Source organism: Salvelinus namaycush, chromosome 15 (assembly GCF_016432855.1).
Source record: "Salvelinus namaycush isolate Seneca chromosome 15, SaNama_1.0, whole genome shotgun sequence".
NCBI classification, from domain to species: Eukaryota; Metazoa; Chordata; class Actinopteri; order Salmoniformes; family Salmonidae; genus Salvelinus; species Salvelinus namaycush.
The window spans coordinates 25,556,289-25,578,659 of record NC_052321.1 but is presented as its reverse complement, the minus strand read 5'-3'; the positions used below and the strand labels follow the sequence as shown (position 1 = coordinate 25,578,659).

Here is a 22,371-nt window from a genome sequence, read left to right as displayed (position 1 = left end):
TTTGGTTCTCTAGTAGAAGAAAATGGTCTTGGAGATGGTGCTTTATAGTAGGCGAACTCGGCTCCCATTGGTCAGTGTTTGTATTCCATTCATTCTATTGGTCGAACACTAGGCTATACTCCGAGTTGATATTGAGGTAAAAATAAGGAATTCCCCTCGACTGCGCCAACAAAACAAACGTTCTTTCCAATTGACCCCCAATTTAAAATAGGCAATTTCGTAGTCTATTTATAGTTATACATGAATAACAAAACATTCCGAAATGCTGCTGTGTTATTCAATGTACAGGCTATTCTGTGTGGAGGACTGGGAAATGTTGGGATCAGGTGTCCAAGTAGGCTACACATAGCTAGCTATGCATGTTGAAAACGTTGAATCACAGGTAAGACATTTAACTTGTTTAGTTTAGTCCGTTTGTAACTCCTCACTACTTGTAGCTTTATAGTCAGGTTGGTAACTAGCTAGCACTTACTCACATGGCTGCTAGCATTGTCAAGAAAAGGGCATGAGAGAAGCCCTACAATATTACGTTTTTCTAAGTAGTGAGAATTCTAGGGAGCAAGCAATGTTGAAAAGTCATATTTAGACATGTACTTTTCTTGAATGTAGTTTGTAATTGATTAAAACAAGCAAACAAAAAGAAAACTGCATTTGAAAGTTTTGCTGTGAGCCAATTTAGTAACCTAGGTAACCACAGATTGTTTTACCCACAGGTGGGTGGGGCCAGGAAGCTCCATCTAATACCTACTGGTACTATACCGGATTGCAGTTTTTAGATGTTCCCTTACCTTCGCCTTCACACTTTTCTCTTGAAACCTTCTATATGTAACTACATGTAATCGAAAATGTAATCTACTTAATCCCAAAAAGTAATTTGCATACTCCAAGAAAGGTTAAAAAAAATATATATATACATTGCTGAGGTGTAGTCACTTTTGAGGACACAAACTCAGGTACACAGTACAAATATGATAAAAATATGAAATATTTTATATGATGTATTTACTATTCAGCAAAACTGTATGAATAATAATTTAAATGAATTATATTTTGTCTAAATATAGTATAATCAATTTCTAAAATGACTAACTATAAGATTTAACCTTCCTTATAACTGTAAAATACATTTGTCTATTTACTGTTAGAGAAAATGTGCATATCTTCTGAAGGTCTCTCTTGATCAAAACGTCTGCCCCCATCGCTGTGAACATCTCTTTACGGTGTAAGGATTCCAGACATATGCATTGTTAGTGGCTGTGACCTAGGGTTCAGCCAGGAGTTGATGGACAGTCGGAAGAGTGAATTAAATTGTAGGAGGGACATCCCAGCTTCAAGTGGTGTCAGATTTCACATCTTGCTTCATACAGGCAGAAGAGACATGTGTCCATGAGAATCAGGGCTACTGCTCAATCTATGGTGTCCACATAATGATTTATAAGTGGAAAATGTCCGTCGGAACCAGTACCAGGACCACGCAGGTCCCCAAAACAGGGGACTTTACATCTAAGAGGTTTAAAGGCCCAGTGCAGTCAAAAGTGTGATTTCCTCTGTTTAAATATATATTTCCATACTATGAGGTTGGGATAATGTGCAAGTGTGAAAATGATGATAATGCCCTTTTAGTGTAAGAGCTGTTTGAAAAGACCACCTGAAATTTCAGCCTGTTTTTGGTGAGATGACATCACCAGACCAATAAGAAAGAGAGTTCCAAACCTCTCTGCCAATAACAGCTAGCCTCTCCCCACTCAGACCACTCCCAGACAGTCCTAGTGAAATTCTTGCTTGAGAAATTGCTCTTTGCTAAGAAGCAATTTTTTCTTCTTCTTTTAGACCATTTTAGTTGAAAACAATCACAGTAAAATACTTAATTGTTATCCAGAAATGATTTAATATTGAGATAAAAATGGCTGCATTGGACCTTTAACGGTTATACATATAATATAACAATGTTGAAAATGTGATTTTTAAAAATAGAGGGCTTATCTTTATATCTATGCCATTATAGCGTCTGTGACAGCATGGGCAGTGCCATTGAGGTTACAACCCATATGAATCCCCACCCAGTTGACTACTTTGAAATGAATAAGCATGGTGGAAGCTCTCAATGGCACTGCCCAAGGCCAGGTTAATGCAGGGATTTACCGGGGCTGAAGGGCCCAAGAGGCAGCTAAAATAAAATAAAGGAAATGTATACAGTAATATATATATATATATATATGTGTGTATATATATATTATATATACAGTATATATTATATGTAATATATATATAAATATATATGTGTATGTGTATATATATATATATGTGTATATATGTATGTGTATATATATTTTATATATACAGTATATATTATATGTAATATATATATATATGTGTGTGTGTATATATATGTGTATATATGTGTATGTATATATATTATATGTAATATAAATATATATGTGTATATATATATGTGTATATCTATTATATATACAGTATATATTATATGTAATATATATATATGTGTGTGTGTATATATATGTGTATATATATTATATATACAGTATATATTACTGTACAGTATATATTACATGTAATATATATATTATATGTAATATATATGTGTGTGTATATATGTGTGTACATATGTGTGTATATATGTGTATATATATATGTGTGTATATATATATTATATATACAGTATATATTATATGTAATATATATATATATATATTTTTATAGCAACCGCCAACCACAGGAAGATTCAGGAGCCCGCTCACAATGTTTAGATAGCCTGCTGCTGCCGCTCTGCTAATCTTCAGATGGGGGGAGGAGGCCTGCCATGATTGGGTAACTGGCCCTGCCTTGATTGGGTAACTGGCCCTGCCTTGATTGGGTAACTGATTATTTAAAAAAAAAAAAAAAATTACTGCATAATAATATACAGTGCATTCGGAAAGTATTTAGACCCCTTGACTTTTCCCACATTTTGTTACGTTACAGTCTTAATCTAAAATAGATTTTAAATGTTTAAATCCTCAGCAATCTACACACAATACCCCATAATGACACAAGCTTTTAGATTTTTTTTTTAATGTATTGAAACAAAAAAACAGATACCTTATTTACATAAGTATTCAGACCCTTTGTTATGAGACTTGAAATTGAGCTCAGGTGCATCCTGTTTCCATTGATCATCCTTGAGATGTTTCTACAACTTGATTGGAGTCCACCTGTGGTAAATTCAATTGATTTGACATGATTTGGAAAGGCACACACCTGTCTATATAATGTCCCACAGTTGACAGTGCATGTCAGAGCAAAAACCAAGCCATGAGGAGGTTGAAGGAATTGTCTGTAGAGGGCCAAGACAGGATTGTGTTGAGGCACAGATCTAGGTAAGGGTACCAAAACATTTCTGCAGCATTGAAGGTCCCCAAGAACACAGTGGCCTCCATCATTCTTAAATGGAAGAAGTTTGGAACCACCAAGACACTTTCTTGTGCTAGTTGCCCGGCCAAACTGAGCAATCAGGGGAGAAAGGCCTTGGTCAGGGAGGTGATCAAGAACCTGATGGTCACTCTGACCTTCGAGAATCTTCCAGAAGGACAACCATCTCTGCAGCACTCCACCAATCAGGCTTTTATGGTAGAGTGGCCAGACGGAAGCCACTCCACAGTAAAAGGCACATGACAGCCTGCTTGGAGTTTGCCAAAAGGTACCTAAAGACTCTCAGACCATGAGAAACAAGATTCTCTGGTCTGATGAAACCAAGATTGAACTCTTTGGCCTGAATGCCAAGCGTCACGTCTGGAGGAAACCTGGCACCATCCCTATGGTGAAGCATGATGGTAGCAGCATCATGTTGTGGGGATGTTTTTCAGATGCAGGGACTGGGAGACTAGTCAGGATTGAGGAAATGATTAACCGAGCAAAGTACAGAGATCCTTGATGAAAACCTGCTCCAGAGGGCTCAGGACCTCAGACTGGGGCGAAGGTTCACCTTCCAACAGGACAACGACCCTAAGCACACTGCCAAGACAACGCAGGAGTGGCTTCGGGACAAGTCTCTGAATGTCCTTGAGTGGCCCAGTCAGAGCCCGGACTTGAACCTGATCGAACATCTCTAGAGAGACCTGAAAATAGCTGTGCAGTGACGCTCCCCATCCAACCTGACAGAGCTTGAGGATCTGCAGAGAAGAATGGGAGAAACTCCCCAAATACAGGTGTGCCAAGCTTGTAGCGTCATACCCATGAAGACTCGATGCTGTAATCGCTGCCAAAGGTGCTTCAACAAAGTACTGAGTAAAGGGTCTGAATACTTATGTAAATGTAATATATCCATTTAATGCTTTCTTAATCTGGCCCTGGCGCTGCCCCTGCTAAAATGGCCTTTTTTTACCCTAGTGGCCTCAATGATTCTGTTTTTACCCAATGTAAAATGATATGAACTGACTAGCTTTGGGACACAACATCGAGAGTCAGTGTATTGGTTGGACTCCCTGAGTGGTGCCAGTCCACTCAATACACAGATGTTGTCCCAAAAGTTATGAACTGACCTCCTTTGACCTAACTAACTGTTATTTGCTCAAACTGTTCCTAGGGATTCATTAACAAATATAGGACTGTCATGTAAAAAATGCTGAAAGTAAATTATGATTCACTTAATTGCTTGTTCTGCCTTTTTACGAAATACTATACGTCATCAACTTGAGCCTGCACAGCTCAGCTGTTGAAGAGCATTTAAAAAGCACCGCGTTTGCGCCTTTTCGCAGATTTATATACCATCTGAACTGCCTCATTCATTGCACGATTCAGTGGATTACTGCGAATGAACCTGAGTCTCGTCTGGTCAGTCTCAGTGGTATCTAACAAATCCATATGTGAGATCTGCAAGAGCATGTGAACAGCAAGTAAGTTAGCTAACAAGGCTGAATCATTAACCTTTCGACATATAAATCACTTCGAATATGATATTTACTTCGCTTTTATACAGTAACGTTACTAGAGTTAGTTCCAAGTAGCTACGTTTATGGCGGGTCAAAGTTTGCTAACACGTTCGTTGCCTAACTTTAGCTAATGTTATCTAGCTAGCTAACTAATGAATGGCGTCAGATTGCTCCCCCCATAACATTGAGAAGTTTTGCACAGTGAAGTTGCCGAATAGTGTACTTGGAAAAGCAATATTACATTTGTTGTCGAACCAAGCTAGCTAACGATGAAAAATGCAATTTAGTAACCTAACTAGATTTGTTAATTTCCTAACATGTCTTAGCTAGGTATGTAATTTTAAAATGAGCAAACTGTTTTTCACTTACATTTCCTCCATGGTTGTGGCTGTTTTTAGGTGGAGGCAGTCAAATAACTGAAGTAAAGTTTCTCCACTGTTCTAATTCGAAAATAAACAGCGGCCGTTTAGATTTAAATGATACTTGTTTTTAAAACAAAATATACAACTCGCACGTGCAAGTATTCTAATGAGTATGAAAATAAACAAACCCATTGGAGGGATTTTGATGTCCAGACCACCTAACTACAGGAGGCAGAACTGATTTTTAGCTAAACACAGCTATGTCGCCCAATACATTCCGCAAACTTGTATTTTTATGCATTTGTGAAAAGTGTAATGTTTATCATGGGGGAAATGTTCACTAGTTTCTTTTTGATGGTCTTTGTGGTGATAACATCTGGACCTCTTTACCTTGGTTCCCCCTTGTAGACCCCTGTGATAGAAGACATGAGTTTTGTAGAGTATTCAGAGTTTATCCAGGAGGGTGATGTTGCCATCTTCCTGGGTTATGACTCAGTGATGCCAGTCAGGGTGCAGCAGGGTTCCCAGACACGCTATGGAGTCATTTGCCACTCCAAGGACCTGATAGGCCAGCGCTTTGGCACAATGGTCACCTGGTCTATGTGCTGTGCTGCACCCCACCCCTGAGCTGTGGACCCTCAACCTGCCCCACTGCACCAAGATACTCTACACAACAGACATTGCCAACATTACCATGATGCTGGAGCTCAAGCCTGGCTCTGTCTGTGAATCCGGTGAGAGGGACAAAACCCGCTGATTTCCAACTTTGTGTAAGCTACTTTATCTGAGGACATGAATCATTTGAAACTTTCCCAAACGTCACCGTTTTCACAGAATAACTGCTTAGCATATGACATACGCATACAGTATGGATTGCATGTTTCATGTCCCTGTAGGAGAGGGTCACAGAGGGAAGACCTGGAGGAGGAATGTGTCATAGACTAGTGGGAAACCACGCACTCAACAACAAAAGGCTAAATGTGATACCAATGATTCTTGTAACAGAGGGGCCAGTTAGTGAAAGCTCTCGAGCTAAGTGGAGGGGACAACATCACACTTGGCTTTTGATGACACATGTCAAGTTGTCATGATTATCTACCTTTGAAGAAAGCCGTTGATCTCTGTTTTCACTGGGACACACCGTGTAGAGTTTTACATCCCATTTCTTAGACTTAGAGTGCCCACAGGTGTCAAATTCTACTTCCAACTTTCTCTCTTGACAAATTCAGTAAAGCGGTCAGTTATGAGAATGATCTGAACTAGACGTGAGATGGAACACCACAGTAGTACCATCTAGAAATCTCCCCAAGTAAGGAGTGTCCACCGGTTTAATTCATTTCAGAAGTAAAGTGATTGTGTGTGGGTGGTTAATGGATGGCTGCTGCAGCCTTGGCCGTGTGTACGTGCCTGGCTAGGAGTATCTGGAGGCAGACGGCTGCTCTTGCTGCAGTGCTTCATCATGCTTAACTGCTGTTCTGTTCCTTCCCAGTCAGGCGGGTTATTGATGGAACATCGGTAAACGTGTGTGCCGACTCAAGATAGCGTATCGATGAACAAACTGTTTGGTCAGCCCCCACTCGCCCTCCCTGGCATAATGGGGAGCTGCAACATGTCCTGCAGTGTTGCAATGAGCCTATCTGCTGATAAGCACTTACTAATATCAGGGGTGACTTATTTTGTTTTGAGTGACTTTGGGAATGAGCAATGTAAATGGGCAGTGATAGGTGATTATCAGTTGGCTGTTCTGAGTGTGTTGTAGGGAGAATTCAGTCACTAGAGGAGTCACCTTGCGGCTAGATTGCACTGAAGTTCAGCAGGCTAGCGCAAGCACAAGGTCTCCTGTTATGTTCTGCTGCTTCTCATTTTTAATTTCTTCCCTCTTTGCTGCCCGCTGACCAGGCTCCATCCTGCTGCCAGGATTACATGCTGACTAGACTGGGAGCACTGTCGAAAAGCATTAAACATTCATGGCAATTTGGCTAGCTAACTAATTTGTCCTGAGATATAAAAAGAAAGTAACTCTTGAATGATTAGGTGTCCTAAAACTTTTGACCGGTAGTATGTGTGTGATATATGATACTTAATATTTTTCTTTTTTTTTTACAGTTGAATATGTAAGTAATGTGTCCTCAGTGCACTCCATGCGTAGGCCTTCACGTGTACACTGAGGGAATGTTCCTGCTTGATTTTACCAAGGAAGGTGACTGGATGTTTTGGATACTTGCGATTTGAAGCTATCCCCATTAGTGCTTAAGGATTGTCATAGTAGAACATCACACACACTGGAGCAGAGTTGTGAATGAAATTGGGGAGTAAACTACAAATCCTGGGAAATGGCTTACCATGCAGTAATACTACCCACACACAGCATCAGATTACATGCAGTAAGTAGTTACCAGGCACTTGTCTGTGCCCCTGGCTCTGACGTCAGTCATCCGGTCGGTCAAACGACGTGGCGTTCAGCAAGTCAATGTGCCGCTGTGGGGTAAACATTGCACCCATTGTTGCAATGAGAACAAAAGCAGCAGTGATGCAATGTGAGGAGGGGGAGGAGAAAGGGTCACTGTAGCCCATCACCATGTCCCCCTGCACTAACCACATGTCACAAGATCGCTTCAGACGCAATCAGACAACAGAAAGTATTGTGGTCATATAGTATGATGTACAGTCCAATATTTGATTACTATTTTGATGTTTGCACAACTACACAAACTCTCTAACATGTACTGTATATCAGACACGTTGATGGAATATGACATGAAAATGGTATTGATCTGTTTTTGACGTATTTCCCGTTGTGAAAACGTCAGCCATCTATGACACTGCCACTAGTCGCATACCCTCTCTTAACCCATTCCCTGTTTGTTTTGTGGTTGTAGGTACGGGCAGCAGGTCTCTGTCCCACGCTATCCTGCGCCCACGGGCCACCTGCACACGAGTTCCACCAGCAGCATGCTGAGACGGTGGCGGAGGAGTTCAGGGAGCACCGCGTAGGCTACCGTCCGTAACCAGGACATCTGCATGGAGGGTGACATCCCCTCACCATGGGAGGCTGTCCAACATGCCAAGATTGCCATGAAGAGGCAGGGTAAGACACGAGAGTGTGTGTGGAGTAAGCCAAAACTTGGTCCCAATAACATGACTTTGGCCTGTCCACTCTGAAATCCCAGCAAGCCTTTGTTCCTGGCAGTGCAGTGCACTCTTCCGTATTGATCTGGGTCAGCAGAGCGCTTATTAAATGTGTCCTTGGCTCGCATATGTTCCTCCCTGTTTGTTTCTTCCTTGTCACACGGACGCAGAATAAAGTGACCTGATTAAAGAGCATGCAGTGTTCTCTGTGGAGACCAGGGCCCATGGTGCAGTGGGGGCAAGCCTGGACAAGTTGGTGGCTTAGTTGGGTGGTCAGTCTCTGTGCGAGCGTGTGTGTTCGTGGGCTGAAGGTGGGACATGGGTAGAATATATCAGGGCTATTATTCACATAACCCTAGCATAGTACAGTTACTTACTTTGGATCACTGGTTTATAAACTGCTTTGTAAAAGATTGAGTTGATTTTTATAATCCTGAGGCCCATAAACTGATAATCTTATTAAACGGAAGCCTCCATAAGAAATGGAATGTGGCACATGGACTAGCAACAATGCAAAGACTCCAGCACCCTTTCCTACATTTTCTCCTGCAGTAGATGTTTCACTCCTCCCTTTTATGGTTTCACTTCTGCATATTCCTCTTTAGCTATCCGACTCCCCGTTACACACACACACACACACACACGCGCGCACACAGCCAGATATCTGGATATAGAATCAGTCCCATGACCATACAGGGTTATGTGCTGTAGGGAGAGGTTGCATGAGTCTCCTTTAGGCAAGGCACAATTTATTTCCCTCTGTTCCAGTCTTAGAGACTTGAGTCCCGCCAGTAGCCTGACAGGTAGGAGCGTTGGGCCTGTAACCGAAAGGTTGCTAGATCGAATCCCCGAGCTGACAAGGTAAAAATACACTGCTCAAAAAAATAAAGGGAACACTTAAACAACACAATGTAACTCCAAGTCAATCACACTTCTGTGAAATCAAACTGTCCACTTAGGAAGCAACACTGATTGACAATAAATTTCACATGCTGTTGTGCAAATGGAATAGACAAAAGGTGGAAATTATAGGCAATTAGTAAGACACCCCCAAAAAAGGAATGGTTCTGCAGGTGGTGACCACAGACCACTTCTCAGTTCCTATGCTTCCTGGCTGATGTTTTGGTCACTTTTGAATGCTGGCGGTGCTTTCACTCTAGTGGTAGCATGAGACGGAGTCTACAACCCACACAAGTGGCTCAGGTAGTGCAGTTCATCCAGGATGGCACATCAATGCGAGCTGTGGCAAAAAGGTTTGCTGTGTCTGTCAGCGTAGTGTCCAGAGCATGGAGGCCCTACCAGGAGACAGGCCAGTACATCAGGAGACGTGGAGGAGGCCGTAGGAGGGCAACAACCCAGCAGCAGGACCGCTACCTCCGCCTTTGTGCAAGGAGGTGCACTGCCAGAGCCCTGCAAAATGACCTCCAGCAGGCCACAAATGTGCATGTGTCTGCTCAAACGGTCAGAAACAGACTCCATGAGGGTGGTATGAGGGCCCGACGTCCACAGGTGGGGGTTGTGCTTACAGCCCAACACCGCGCAGGACATTTGGCATTTGCCAGAGAACACCAAGATTGGCAAATTCGCCACTGGCGCCCTGTGCTCTTCACAGATGAAAGCAGGTTCACACTGAGCACATGTGACAGACGTGACAGAGTCTGGAGACGCCGTGGAGAACGTTCTGCTGCCTGCAACATCCTCCAGCATGACCGGTTTGGCGGTGGGTCAGTCATGGTGTGGGGTGGCATTTCTTTGTGGGGCCGCACAGCCCTCCATGTGCTCGCCAGAGGTAGCCTGACTGCCATTAGGTACCGAGATGAGATCCTCAGACCCCTTGTGAGACCATATGCTGACACATGCACATTTGTGGCCTGCTGGAGGTCATTTTGCAGGGCTCTGGCAGTGCACCTCCTTGCACAAAGGCGGAGGTAGCGGTCCTGCTGCTGGGTTGTTGCCCTCCTACGGCCTCCTCCACGTCTCCTGATGTACTGGCCTGTCTCCTGGTAGGGCCTCCATGCTCTGGACACTACGCTGACAGACACAGCAAACCTTTTTGCCACAGCTCGCATTGATGGGCCATCCTGGATGAACTGCACTACCTGAGCCACTTGTGTGGGTTGTAGACTCCGTCTCATGCTACCACTAGAGTGAAAGCACCGCCAGCATTCAAAAGTGACCAAAACATCAGCCAGGAAGCATAGGAACTGAGAAGTGGTCTGTGGTCACCACCTGCAGAACCATTCCTTTTTTGGGGGTGTCTTACTAATTGCCTATAATTTCCACCTTTTGTCTATTCCATTTGCACAACAGCATGTGAAATTTATTGTCAATCAGTGTTGCTTCCTAAGTGGACAGTTTGATTTCACAGAAGTGTGATTGACTTGGAGTTACATTGTGTTTAAGTGTTCCCTTTATTTTTTTGAGCAGTGTATGTCGTTCTGCCGATGAGCAAAGGCAGTTAACCCATTGTTCCCCGGGTGCCGTTGATGTCGATTAAAGGGTTGGGTTAAATGCGGAAGACACATTTCAGTTGAATGCATTCAGTTGTATAACTGACTAAGTATCCCCCTTTCCCCATCTCACTCTCATTCACTCTAGAGGACTGAACACTATGGAGCTGTGTCTCTGTGCTTCAGCCGAGGGTATCCAGCAGTTGACCAGTCAATTATACTGCCCCTGTGACCTTCACATGCTCCTGCACAGAGCTTGTATAACCACTAATAATAAACGTGTGTTTTCCTTTCCCTGCTTTAAATTTGGTCATGCTATCTGAGAACCAGGGTAAGGGGCAGAATGTGGAGAATTTCTTCTTTTTTCCCCCACTAATTCTTTAAAAAAATTGGCCAGTGGCCTGCCCCTTTTTATTTAGAGAAGCTGTGCTCCGAAGACCCTGTATCCTGGCACAGACCAAACCCCCCGCTCCTTCCAGGAGACGTGGGGCCAATGGGGGAGTCTTTAGAGCTGTCTAGCATGGGAAATGCTGCTCTTATTTGTCAATGGAACGTCCGCTATCTAAGAGATCCCACATTTCCAAGATTAGAAAGATTGTTTTTTTGTGAGTGCTTGTCTAAAATCTTACTTTTATTCTACTTTGGTGTGTGTGTTTGGCACTTACTAGTAAATGTCTGCTTGTGTTGCTTGTTGGACTTGTAAGGCTAAAAAGCCACCTCACTGTTCCTACACTGTTAAATCTACAATCAAGTCTTCTCACAGTGAGACCTGGGCTTCTGTAATAGGTGTGTGATTTAGGCTGCATGCTTTACTCAGTCTCTCCAGGTTAATGAAGATATCTTGGCAAGCTGCTCTCATCCCCTGCCGTGGGGCTTGTATTTAGAGGGAAATCCTTTGCAGTTTGCACACATTCTTGGATGTTAGTTAATGATGTGTGTAGGCTTTCTCTGGATGCATTATCTCAGTGGAAACGCATGCATAGTCTTGTGCGTTTGATTCTACTCATGTATTCGTACACACGTTCTGCCTCGGCTCTTTCAGTTCTGTGAAGTTCAACACTGGTCCTGTCACTGATTCCTTGTCACCATAGAAACACAAACACACACACACACACACACACACACACACACACACACACACATTCTTCTCCCTGGAGCCTGAGTGTTGCATGTCCAGGTTTTGGCCAGAGGAGGAGGTGATCCTGGGTTAAGTGGATCTGCTGTGATCCTAGTAAACTAAACTCATGAGCAGTGGTGGAAAAAGTACCTACTTGTCATACTTGAGTAAAAGTAAAGATACCTTAACAGAAAATTACTCAAGTAAAAGTCACCCAGTAAAATTCTACTTGAATAAAAGTATTTGGTTTAAAATATACTTAATATCAAAAGTAAATAGAATTGCTAAAATGTACTTAAGTATAAATCATGTCAAATTCCTTATTAAGCAAACCAGATGGTACCGTTTTTTACATTTACTGAAAGAGGTTCACAATGAGACATCCTTTACAAACAAAGCATGTCGGTTTAGTGAGTCTGCCAGATCAGAGGCAGGAGGGGGATGACCAGGTGTGTGAATTGGACTTTTTTTCCCTGTCCTGCTAAGCATTCAAATTGTAACGAGTGCTTTTGGGTGTCAATGAAAATGTAGAGTAAAAAGTACAATATTTTGTTAAGGAATGTCGTGAAGTAAAAGTAGTCAAAAATAAGTTGTAAAGTACAGATTACCCCCCCAAAAAAATATTTTTTTACTTAAGTACTTTACACCACTGCTCATGAGTGGCAGACCTGTCCCTCTCTCTCCCACTGCACTTGTTCTGCTCCAACCCCTTTTACTCCATCTGTCCCTACACAACCCTCTTAACCTGATTTAGACCTGGCCACACAACACACACAATGTCCCTACTTGAAGATGAGATAATTGGCCCAACCGTGTTTGTGTTACTGACCTCTCTGCCTTTGTCAGTTTCACGGCTGCCTGGCCGCAGATATATTTTGACTAGTTAGTTGTCAAATATCTTGAACAATAGCTTTCACACACTCCCTGGATCAGTGTTGTTGACTGCCTGATCACCACTAGCTCCACCTCTTCTGCTTCTCTCAATCAACCACTGGTCAACAAGGGTCATCATCATAGCAATTACAATGCTTCTTGAGCAACCAGTGAAAAATTGCCATGTGTTCTTCTGTTACTAAACACTGATGTTATATGTATAGCATTTTAAAATGATTGACTTGCTTTTGTGTTCAACATAACACACAAGAACAATGAAATGTTTATGATTGGGTCAATATCTTGTTAAACTCTTGTGTGCGCAGACTATGTAAACATAAATGGGTCGTTCCATCAATTTGGTGCCTTAAAAATATTACTTTATTTCACCTAATTTTAACATTATTTCATAAGAGCACATGTTCAATTCCATAAACATGCTTTCCCATCTCGAGGTTAAATTAAAAATAAATATTAAGTGCCTATTAAAGATGCACTTTTCAGAAATCGCGCCGCCATTTCCTGGTTACTCAAATTAAGTGAACTATTAGAATTTTAGCATGTGACAACAAGCAAGTATAGTGTAGAGAATCATTGTACCGTCTAAACTGCTGTGAAATATTTTCCATAATCAAAATGTTTGTATTTTCAGCTGTTTGTAAAAAAAGCACGGGAAGCATAGATATAATCCACATACAATAGATCTACCACGTCTTAGACCTGCTTTCAATGAGAATCATACACACACTACCGTTCAAAAGTTTGGGGTTACTTAGAAATGACCTTGTTTTTGAAAGAAAAACCCAAAAGATATTGTACATTTTAAATTAACTTCTTCTGGCTGCAAGCCCGACGTCGGTACACTTATGACAACAGCCAGCTCAAGTGCAGGGCGCGAAATTCAAAATATATATTTTTTAAATATTTAACTTTCACACATTAACAAGTCCAATACAGCAAATGAAAGGTACACATCTTGTGAATCCAGCCAACATGTCCGATTTTTAAAATGTTTTACAGCGAAAACAGCACGTATATTTATGTTAGCTCACCACCAAATACAAAAAAAGGACAGACATTTTTCACAGCACAGGTAGCATGCACAAAGCCAACCTAACTAACCAAGAACCAACCAAACTAACCAACAAACAACTTCATCAGATGACAGTCTTATAACATGTTATACAATAAATCTATGTTTTGTTCGAAAAATGTGCATATTTCAGGTATAAATCATAGTTTACATTGCAGCTACAATCAGAAATTGCACCGAAAGCAGCCATAATAATTACAGACACCAACGTCAAATACCTAATTACTCATCATAAAACATTTCTGAAAAATACATAGTGTACAGCAAATGAAAGACAGGCATCTTGTGATTCCAGACAATATTTCCGATTTATTAAGTGTTTTACAGCGAAAACACAATATAGCGTTATATTAGCTTACCACAATAGCCAGAAAGACAAGCCATTTCCCAGCAGTAAAAGTTAGCGATCGTAACAAACCAGTAAAAGATATATATTTTTTGACTAACCTTGATATTCTTCATCAGATGACAGTCCTATAACATCAGGTTATACATACACTTATGTTTTGTTCGAAAATGTGCATATTTAGAGCTGAAATCAGTGGTTACACATTGTGCTAACTTAGCTACTTTTTCCACAACGTCTAAACAGCAACGATATTTTTCTGACACTTTTTCTGACACATATTCTGACCAAATAGCTATTCATAAACATAACTAAAAAATACATGTTGTATAGGAAATGATAGATCCATTAGTTCTTAATGAAATCGCAGTGTTAGAATTCTAAAAAATAACTTCATTACGATATGCAGCTTTGGTATAGCTAGAGTACCCAAACGTTTGGCGTCGTCGACTAGTTCACATGTACGACAGATATATGAAATAGCATCATAAAATGTTTCTTACTTTTGCTGATCTTTCATCAGAATGTTGGACAAGGTGTCCTTTGTCAAGAACAATCGTTGTTTGGATTTAGAACGTCCATTTTCCCTCTCGATTTAGCAAGCACACTAGCCAAGTGGCTCGAAGCTCTCCATGTCAACAAACGGAAGAGAACGGAACACGGCAAAACTCCCGAAAAATTTTCAATAATCTGATGAAACTATATTGAAAAACATACTTTACGATGATATGGTCACATGTATCAAATAAAATCAAAGCCGGAGATATTAGTCGCCTATAACGGCAGCTAAACAGAAGGCAAATCCAAGTCCCCCTTCGCGCTCTCCAGAAAACAGGAAATGGGCGGACACGTCATACAAAGAGCTTGTATTCCACTTCAGACCAAGATAAACACTAAATTTCTTCTCTCACCGCCTCTTGACATCCAGGGGAAGGTCTATGAAGTGCACGTATACTCTTACGTATCATGCCCATTTTATAGGCAGGAAGTAGAACAGAGCCCCGATTTCAGACTTTCCACTTCCTGGTCAGGAAGTTTGTGCCAAATGAGTTCTGTTTGACTCACAGATATAATTCAAACGGTTTTAGAAACTAGAGAGTGTTTTCTATCCAATAGTAATAATAATATGCATATTGTACGAGCAAGAATTGAGTACGAGGCCGTTTGAAATGGGCACCTTTTATCTGGCTACTCAATACTGCCCCTTCAGCCCAAACAGGTTAACATAAAATTGATCAGAAATACAGTGTAGACATTTAACGTTGTAAATGACTATTGTAGCTGGAAACGGCTGTTTTTTAAAAAATGGAATATCTACATAGGCGTTCAGAGGCCCATTATCAGCAACCATCACGCCTATGTTCCAGTGGCACATTGTGTTAGCTACTCCAAGTTTATAATTTTAAAAGGCTAATTTGATCATTAGAAAACCCTTTGCAATTATGTTAGCACAGCTGAAAACGGTTGTGCTGATTTCAAGAAGCAATAAAACTGGCCTTTAGACTAGTTGAGTGTCTGGAGCATCAGCATTTGTGGGTTTGATTACAGGCTCAAAAGGGCTAGAAACAAAGGAACTTTCTTCTGAAACTCGTCAGTCTATTCTTGTTCTGAGAAATGAAGGCTATTCCATGCTAGAAATTGCCAAGAAACTGAAGATCTCATACAACGCTGTGTACTACTCCCTTCACAGAACACTTCAAACTGGCTTTAACCAGAATAGAAAGAGTGGGTGGCCCCGGTGCACAACTAAGCAAGAGGACAAGTACATTAGTGTCTAGTTTGAGAAACATATGCATCAAGTCCAATTGGCAGCTTCATTAAATAGTACCCACAACACCAATCTCAACGTCAACAGTGAAGAGGCGACTCTGGGATGCAGAGTTGCAAAGAAAAAGCCATATCTCAGACTGGCCAATACAAAGAAAAGATTAAGATGGGCAAAAGAACAGACACTAGACAGAGGAACTCTGCCTAGAAGGCCAGCATCCCGGAGTCGCCTCTTCACTGTTGACGCTGAGACTGGTGTTTTGCGGGTACTATTTAATGAAGCTGCCAGTTGAGGACTTGTGAGGCGTCTGTTTTAAGTGACAAAGTAACAGGGTTGTTACTCCTTGGCTGTACTCTCGATACCCCCTCCACTGAACCTACACTGCCTTTCCAGGCCAAACTGTGTTATACTCGACCTGCTCAGTTTTCTACCACAAAACACTAGAAAATGGACAAAAAGAGTAGAACCGTTTTCACCTGCTTTTACTCTATTTGACTATTAGATGTTCAATGTTTCTTCTGGGGGGAAAAACAAGTTTCACCATATTAAAACGAGTTCAGTTGACGTAACAGGGCTGAGGGAAAGATGTAAATAAGTCACTAATCACATGAAATAAAAAATCTTCAGAAATGACTCTCAAAGCAACAAAATAACTAAGGCTTTACAATGATGGAGAGACTTGGAGAAATGTTGGGTTTAACTTCTTATGGCTGCAATCTCGCTACCGGGATCGATATGACAACAGCCAGTGATAGTGCAGGGCGCGAAATTCAAACAACAGAAATCTCATAAAATTCCTCAGACATTCATGTGTCTTATATCATTTTAAAGGTAATCTTGTTGTTAATCCCACAAGTGTCCGATTTCAAATATGCTTTTCAGCGAAAGCACTACAAACGATTATGTTAGGTCACCACAAAACCACAATAAGCACAGCCATTTTTCCAGCGAAAGATAGCTTTCACAAAAACCAGAAATAGAGAGAGAATTAATCACTAACCTTTGATTATCTTCATCAGATGACACTCATAGGACTTCATGTTACACAATACATGCATGTTTTGTTTGATAAAGTTCATATTTATAACAAAAAAATCTGAGTTTACATTGGCGCGTTACATTCACTAGTTCCAAAAACATCAAGTGATTTTGCTTAGCCACATCGTTTCAACATAAATACTCATAAATGTAGATGATAATACAAGTTATACACATGGAATTATAGATATACCTCTCCTTAATGCAACCGCTGTGTCAGATTTAAAATTAAAATAAAAAATAACTTTACGGAAAAATGAATCATGCAATAATCTGAGACGGAGCTCAGAACAATAGCCAAATTAGCCGCCATGTTGGACTCAACAGAAACCAGAAAATACATGATAAATGTTTCCTTACCTTTGATGAACTTCATCAGAATGCAGTCCTAGGAATCCCAGGTCCACAATAAATGCTTGATTTGTTCGATAATGTCCGTTATTTATGTCCAATTAGCTACTTTCAAATTGTTTACCAAACGCCCTAACCAAAGTCTCAAAGCGCGTCCACTATAACGTCACAAAATGTCCAAAAGTTCTGTTACAGTCAGTAGAAACATGTCAAACGATGTACTGAATCAATATTTAGAATGTTGTTAACATACATCTTGAATAACGTTCCAACCGGAGAATTACATTGACTTCAATTGACCGATGGAACTGAGCTCCCTCTCACATGAACGCGCCAGTTCAATGCGTGGGCACCTCATGGAAGTGATTACTCATTCCTGTCTCCTTCGGCCCCCCCCCTTCACATTAGAGTCATCAGACAAAGTTCTATTGACTGTTGACATCTAGTGGAAGCCGTAGGAAGTGAAAACCCATCCATATCTCTCTGTATTTTCAATGAGAGCTTGGTTGAAAATCTGGCACCCCCAGAAAATATCCAAACAGGAAGTGGAACTTCTCAGGTTTTTGCCTGCCATATGAGTTCTGTTATACTCACAGACATAATTCAAACAGTTTTAGAAACTTCAGAGTGTTTTCTATCCAATACTAATAATAATATGCATATATTAGCAACTATGACATAGGAGCAGGCTGTTTACTCTGTGCACCTCTGTGCACCTTTCATCCAAGCTACTCAATACTGCCCCTGCAGCCATAAGAAGTTATACTATGGGCACCGATGGATAACAAGCAGCAATAGTTCCGGTGCTTGGGTATTTCGTCACTGGTTATTTGGACAAGGCCCTATTTTTCGTAGGTGTATCACGTCTTTAGAATTTTGGGAGGGGACATTCGGCCCATAGGCTGGCCCATAACTTGCAAAGAGCGAGGGTGGAGCTCCTCGTTTTAGCATCTTTGTCTTCTCTTAATAAATGTGGACCCAGAACTTAATCGAACAGCTGACCAATTATGCAAGACTTAACTGAGATTACATTGTTGTGGATGGATGTAAAAAAGAATATATATATATATTAATGACTTTGTAAATATACGTTTTTGATTCCAACATTGGAATCCAAGTCAGGAGCCGAGTGTTTCTGCTCTCTAAACCTGTTTTCTGAATCTCTTAAACATAGCTAGAGGATTCTCCATTAGGGATGAATATACCAAACCTAGGACGTTTACATAGAAATCGCCTAGAAGCAAAGTGTGTGAGATTCAGACAGAATAATTGACTCCATCTTGTTTTTGTTTTTTACCCTTATTTACCCTTTGTCTCCATCCTGTAATCCCCCTGTCTCATTTTCTCTCTCCCTCTGCAGGGGGACATGTGTGTGCTCCTCCCCATGTATTGAGCAGGTGCAGAAGACGTACGTGTGAGACGCTGGCTGATGATGGTTTCGAGGCGATCAGCACTCTGGTGGTTCTGCTGAAGGTGCATGACGTGCGCACCATCATGCTCCCCCTACCAGACTTTGGTACTGACCGGCCCCTGGAGATCCCCACCGACACCCCAGTCCCTAGCAACACCTCTGTTCTCTAAGACAACTATGCCCCCCCAGCGAGATGGCAGGGCACACAGGCTACCTCACCTTTGCCACCAAACCCCGGGTGTAGAGGACTGACTGCTGGAGGTTGTAGATACTGTTGGTCTAGGAGGCTATGTCAGGGGAACTCCAAGATCTAAATGCAGTGCTGGTGACTTGGGTCCTAACCTCTGCTCACAGACTGATTTACTGTATTTCCCTTCCTCTCCCCTGCTCAGCTAAAACTCTACATTTCATTCGACATCCTCTTCGGGAGAGACGTGATTGAGAAATTGCTGCTGTTTTAGTCTTCCGTGGACTTTGATGAATGCGTGCATACACACGTACCCACACATACTCAAACATTGTCACAGAGGGAGGGAAGAGAAAGCTAAATAGGATTTTATTAATAGGTAGCTGATTGCTGAGGGTCTCTACACAGGGCTGTGGAGAGCTGTCTGAGAGATTTGCTCTTAGTCTGTCATGTACAATCACTCTTATCATGCCACCGATATCTTCTTGCATCATTCAGGATTGAAATAATACTACCTTATTTCCAATTGATGGTTATAATCTCCCATTACTACCCAGTTTCTCTCTTCAGTTTGTTTCTAAACATATTTTTATATTTGTTTTGCACTTTGTTTGGGAGATGGTGTTTTGTCTCAGCCTCGTTACAGCATCACCCTCTGCAAAATAAACACCGTACTATCCTTCCTACTGCCTTGCTTGTACTGTGATATGTTTCCTTTAACTTACGGTGTGCTATTATCTTCATTACTGAACAGAGCTGTGGCTCCAGACCAAAAAAGGCAGAAGAATGGCAGCCGTTCATGCTGGGAGGAGGAGGTGCAGATGTGCTCTACTGCCCCCTCTTCCTCTGTGTGAGGGACTGTAAACATTTTACTGTAGAAGAAACAGACCATTACACAAAGGAACACAACCTCTGCCCAATGATTTTCTACATTGTCTGTACTCATCACACATGACCAATGAGTTTGTGTACAGGTCTGCTAATTAAAAATATATATATCAATGGGAGAACCTAGGGTTGAGCACTTTTTATTTATTATTTTCCCCTAACCCTACCACCCCTATCCTAATTGGAGTAAACTAATGGACAACAACACTTAGGCTTCTATTTCCAGCTTATACATACTATATACATTTACAGACACAGTATATTTTACATTAGTTATCTTTTGTTTTTAGTCCCATCCTTCAGCTACCCTCAACCCCTCCCATCTATCTCTGAAGACCATCCAGTTTGATTTGTATTTGCCATATGTTTCAACTGTGCTGTGATGTTTCACAAAACTTCTGAACCTTTCTGTTCTCATAGTTTCTACAGATTGTAAATTAAAGATGAACATTTTTGCTAAGAGTATTATTGATCGATTGACTGACTAGGACTTTTCAAATCACCCAGCAGTGCTATTTGCAGAGTTAGCTCCAGGTAAATGTTTCAATTCTTCAGCCATTCCAGAACCTGTAACTAAAAACAACCTACATAAGGACAGTACCAAAACAAATGATCGAATGATTCTGTCTCTTTGCAGCAACATCTGCAGAGCTGGGACGGTTTTGAATCCAGTGTCATTGTGTATCAGTTCATAAACCATGTGCCATGGAATCGGTACATCAAATCTCTTCACAACTATTTTGCAAGCTGTATGGCACAGCTGTATATGTTTTGGTCCTTAAATGAAACTGGTATACTTTTTTATTTATCACAATTCTCTTGAACCAATTTAGGTCTTTAATGCAGGGCTGACAGACAAGTGCCTTACTTTCTCCCCCTTCCACTTGCCTCTTCCATTTTTCCGGTAATGCTCCAATTAATTGGTTGTAGTTTTGGATAGAGCAGACATTTCCATATATTTCCAGTCGTATTTATGATATAATTTTTGAAGATTATAGTTTTTTTTTCTACCTTTTGTTATGTATATTTTTTAATCAATTAGTATATTTGAGTTTAACCATGATATTTGTAGCCTTTAGTGAGAGGTCTAATGCTTTAATTTTTAATCATTTCTGCCCTTCAAATTCATATTATATAAATCAGCCTGTTTTTATTTTGTCTGGCTTGCATTTCCAAATAAAATTGAATAATTAACAAGTTGTTAGGTGTAGGCAGGGTCATAAGCAAATGTGTAAACTGGGACATAACTAAAGAATAAATCAGGCTGATTTTTATTTTTCTTCCCATAAATAGACAGGTATTTTCCTTTCCATGGTAGCAAGGTCTTATTTTTGGTAACATTCTCTTAAAATGTATTACAGTGATATCATTTCTTTAGGGATATGAATACTGAGTATGTCCACTGTCAGACCATTTTATAGGTACATTTCACAGTAATGTAAAAGTTTTATTTTTGAGTGAACAATACATAATATTGTACACTTATCATAGTTTTGTTATCTGTGGAGAGATCAAAATTGTATTTAAAATAATACGAATCATCAGCGTCCAATGACACATTTTGTTTTTAAGCCCTGGATTTCTTGCACCTTGATATTATTGTTATTGGATCTGATTTCAATGGCTAACATTTCAATGGCCATAATTAAATAGACAGTTTAATACTTTCTGAGAAGTAGCCATTATTTATGATTTTACACCTCGAGTTACTATACATAACTTTAACCCATTGTATAAGAGATTCTCCAAAATTGAAATATTTATATAAATTCCAGTCGTATTTTATCATAATCCTTTTCAAAGTTAGCTATGAGTACCTTATCTCCAAAACTGATTTGAGTGAATAATATCGACAATACCTTTTTTTAATTCTTTGCGCTATGCATTTTGCATCACACCACTGAAGTGTAAGGGAACTCAAATGTTTATTTTACCTTCATTTAACTAGGCAAGTCGGTTAAGAACAAATTCTTATTTACAGTGACGGCCTACCCAGGCCAAACCCTAACGACACTGGGCCAATTGTGCGTCGTCATATGGGACTCCCAATCACAGCCAGTTGTGTTCCAGCCTGGCATCAATCCAGGGTCTGTAGTGACGCCTCTAGCGTTGAGATGCAGTCCCTTAGACCGCTGCACCACTAGGGAGCCCAATGGACTGGACCTCCAGTGGACTGGATCTTTATATTTACTTGTTTCAGTAATGGTGAAATCAGAGCTTTTTGTTGAGTATCTGATCAACCATTTTCATAGGAGTGGTTTAAACATGCTAGTAACGGTCCTCTGGGTACATCAGAAAAGGTTTGATACACACCACCATTCAAAAGTTTGGCGTCACCTAGAAATGTTTTTGAAAGAAAATTTAAAAAATTGTTCATTTAAAATAACATCAAATTGATCAGAAATACAGTGTAGACATTGTTAATGTTGT

At 40.7% G+C, this 22,371-nt stretch overlaps 1 pseudogene; it reads left to right on the top strand.

Annotated features, from left to right (window-relative positions):
• Positions 1–5,716: 5,716 nt before the first annotated feature.
• On the top strand, positions 5,717–19,739 carry LOC120060358 (annotated as a pseudogene).
• The last annotated feature ends 2,632 nt before the right edge of the window (positions 19,740–22,371 follow it).